The sequence below is a fragment of the Crocodylus porosus genome, unplaced genomic scaffold (assembly GCF_001723895.1).
Source record: "Crocodylus porosus isolate Cpor-Errol unplaced genomic scaffold, CroPor_comp1, whole genome shotgun sequence".
Lineage (NCBI taxonomy): Eukaryota > Metazoa > Chordata > Crocodylia > Crocodylidae > Crocodylus > Crocodylus porosus.
Window position 1 is genome coordinate 1,727,680 of NW_017728910.1, and position 3,996 is coordinate 1,731,675.

Consider the following 3,996-nt stretch of genomic DNA (forward strand, 5'->3'; position numbering starts at 1 on the left):
TACTCTGGCACTGCTTCCATACCCTGCTGGTGCCCCCTGAAGTCATGCCAGGCTCCAGAGATGGGTGCTGGAGTTTTTCTGGACAAGACAGCACTGGGTCGCTGAAGAGGTCCTGAGCCTCCCCTTGCAAGAGGGCAGCTAGGGCCTGGTTTGCCTTCAGGCCCTGCAGCAACAGTGTTGGTAGCCATGTGGCATGGGCTCACCTGGGGTGTTTCTTTCTCTACCACTTCAAGGGCTCTCATGTGACTGGCAGCTCCTTGGCTTGTGGGGCTTCTCCCTGCAGGACCTGTGAGGGCTGCCAGAGTTTTATCAAGACCTCCTCTGGGTCTGGAGGCTGGTCTCTGTGTCTACATCCCCTACAACACTTACCCAGGGTGCCAACCTGCTGGTCAAGCCCCTCTTCTGGAACCCCCAGCTAGAAATGCTGACAGTGCAGGCACCCCAGTTGTGACAGAGTCTGGCCACGGGTGTTGTTTACCCATATCAGAGACCTCCTGGACTATGATAGGCAAGGGTGGAGCCCACTGCACTGGCCTGATGCATGGGTTTACCCACAATGGATTGGACCTGAGCTGGCTGGAGGATGCCAAACTGGTCTACTTCTCCACCACCTCTACACACTCATGCATCACACAATCCACCATGCTACCTTCGCATCTCGCCCAGACACCAAGTGGGGGGACCTGCTTGGTAGTTGGGCACCCCAGTGGCTGAGCCTGTACTCCACCCTCATCCCACAAGCCTCTGGGGACCTCAGCTGGTGGCTTCTCCATTGAGCCATTGTCATGGGTGTGTATGTGGTGAGCTTTACCAATATGGGCAGAGGGAGACCCTGGTGTACATGATGCTCAAGTGCACGAGGCTGTAGCCCCTCCACCTCCATCTCTGGAGCCTCCTCCTGAGGTAATGGATGAAATTTACCCTCCAGCTTTTATTTTTGGACACCCCATCCATGGCCCTACCAAGTCCAGGGACCTCCTGGTCAACCTTCTCCTGGCCCTGACCAAGTGAGCCTTGTACATGACCAGGAAGGAAGCTCTGGCCATGAAGGTGCCTGGGGACTGCAAGACCTCTTTCTTCTCACTGGTCCACACACTGGGTGGGATCTACCAGCTCCTTGGATGCCTTTGAGGACTGGTGGGGGCTGGGCCAGGCCAGGTCCATTCAGCATGTACAGAGCTTGCATCAGGCAGCACCATGCTGTTATGGGCTGTGCCTGAAGCTGGGCCATGGCTGCACTGGCTGTTGCCCCTGGCACCAGGGGTGGTGGGGAAGGCAAGTGGCAGCTTCCGCTCAAGCCCCTCCACAAACCCACCCACAGACCCACCCATCCACTTCCCCCCCATACCCTCTGCCATTCCCCACACATGCCCAACATCTCCCTCGCCATTCCTCACACCCACCCACAAACATAAACCCCCACATCCCTAACTTACCTGGGACAGCACCCAGGCCCCAGTCATGCCAAACTCTTGCCCCACTCTTCTGCTTGCCCCAGTATGCTAAGGGTGCATGCCTCGTGTTGGGGAAGCAGCAGCACCACAGAGATGCTCTGACCAGAAACCAGAGCATCCCACTAGAGGACCAGCTTCCAAGTTACCTCAAGTTATAGTCCAGGACCATTCCTTGCCCCACTTTTTCCCCCCTGTGTTGTTTGTTTGGTTGGTTGTTTTTTACTACCTGAATTTCCAGGTGTCAGATTTTGAGCCCATGCTACAAACATGCAGTGCGGAAACACTTTTTTGTTCACAGCATGCCTCTTGTGATAATTCAAACTGGTTTGAGATGCTGCAGGAGGCACATGCATGCTTGTCTGGATTGCCCAGGTCAGAATATGCCATGCTACCTTTGCTAAGAATCACTGGCGTAGGCAAATCCAAACTTAGAACTTGGATTCTGCACTGACATCCTCTAGCACTGCTTCTAGAGTTAGTTAATCATGCATTTCTTCATGTACTCTTTAGCCCCAGTATGGCAACAATGCATGTATTATAATGCATACATGAGGGAAGCAGCCAGCCAGATAGGTATGCTCTCATAAAATCTGGGGCAGATAATACTTACAGCAATGATTTTTAACCAGGGTGCTACATTTTTAACCTAGGGTACCGAGAGTTCCTTTCAAGGATGCCATGGGATGCCACACAATGTTAGCACTGCTAAGTTTGCAAACTTCATGCACAAGATAAGCCCAGAGGTTTCAAGTAGAAATCCATAGTTGTGTTCTTTCTAAATTCTTTGGAATAGAACCACTATTCTATTACTTTTGTGTAGTCAAAAAGAGAGTGAAAACTAAGAGCTGGCATTTTCTGAGGGGTACCTCAACTTCAAAAAGGTTGAGAACCACTGACTTAAAGCATTAATAATCCTCATCGTGACTTTAACCTGCATTTGATACAGAGTCCACCAATCCAGTGACCATTAGGCCAAGCTACATAGGGGTAGCAAACATATTGATTCACAAGGTGTGCGTGACAATAGGTAGCTTCACAATATGCTTCTGGAACAGGTAAGTGTTAACATTTACAATCAAAGTAGGAATGAAATTCTGGTTAACACCTGGAACTGGATTATTAAAAAAAAGTATTAAGGCACATGTATGTAACAGAAGTAGTAGTAATGTGCATTCAGATACCTGACCCCACTTAATCACATGCACATAAATCTTACTATGATTAGTTCCTACTAAGAGAAGAAACCACCTGCCTGGGAGCCTGTGCATCTAGCTAATTGTTATATGCAAACTATCCTTATGCCAAGCTATACCATACAATCACTCCTCTCCTGTCACAAAAGGACTACAACATGGCTTCCCTGGAATTTTTTGAGGGCTACAGTGTTATGACCAAGGATCCTGGTGTAGAAATAGAATTATCCAGGCCTCTACCTTGAAAATCAGAGCTCTACCCACAGCCCCCTCAGCCATGCTGGAAGGGACCCCAGCTGCCAGGGAAAAGGGCACTTTGCCAGTATGGCATGGGACTTGCAGTGGAAAGGAGCTTCCCTGCCTGGCCCCACTCTGCCCTGCCATGCCAAGTCCTGACTATTGAGCCACAAAGGCACCAGAGGAAGGGCAGCAGGGAAGGAAGCCTGAGCCTTCACCACCCTGGACACAAATCTGGGAGGTACATGCCCTTGCAAGAGCCCCATCCCTAGCCTTGCCCAACTCACTTACTTCTTCCCTATGGGGGGCCTCAGATCCCCCCACCAGACTTACCTGCAGGCAGCTACTCTCTTGGCTGCCTAGTAGCTATGTGCATGTGTACATGTGCACATACACATGGCTCCTGCTGCCTGACAACCCTCCTCCCGCTTCCCCTAGGCTTTTGCAGGCTGGAACTCTGCCAGCCTGAAGAGAGTTCTTTACAAAAGTGGAAAATTCACATTTTTTTCATTAAAATGAAATCCTTGTTTTTCTCAGTTAAAAGGGAAAATCTGCATTTTTTCCATTTTTCTGTGGGAAATGGAAAACCTGGATCCCTGGACAAAATTATGTCCTTTCTTGTATTACTAAAGGTTTTTCGCTGCATGGCTATGAACATTCCTATCAGGGATGACATAATGCCTTGAATGTCTGTGAATAAATCCAATACTAAAGCATTGTTGTTCAGTTGCAGAGAAAATGCATAGCTATGAAATAAGTTCATTTATATACTTTTCATAATGGAAGAAACTAAAACAAACATTTAAAAACTAACAGAAGCAGCTGCATAAAATTATGTTCAAGTATAATGTGTTGCCTTTCATATTCCTAAATCATTTAAAGATGTATTTCAATAATCAGTTACCATGTATTTTAATCATCAGTTATCATCCTTAGTAGATCATCTAGTCCGACCCCCTGCCATGGCAGGAAAGAGTACTGGGGTCAAATCAGGTGTACATCTGATCTCCTCTTAAAGACCCCCAGGGTAGGAGCCAGCACCACTTCTCTTGGAAGTTGGTTTCAGATCCTAGCCGCTCTGACAGTGAAGTAGCACTGCCTGATGTCTAGCC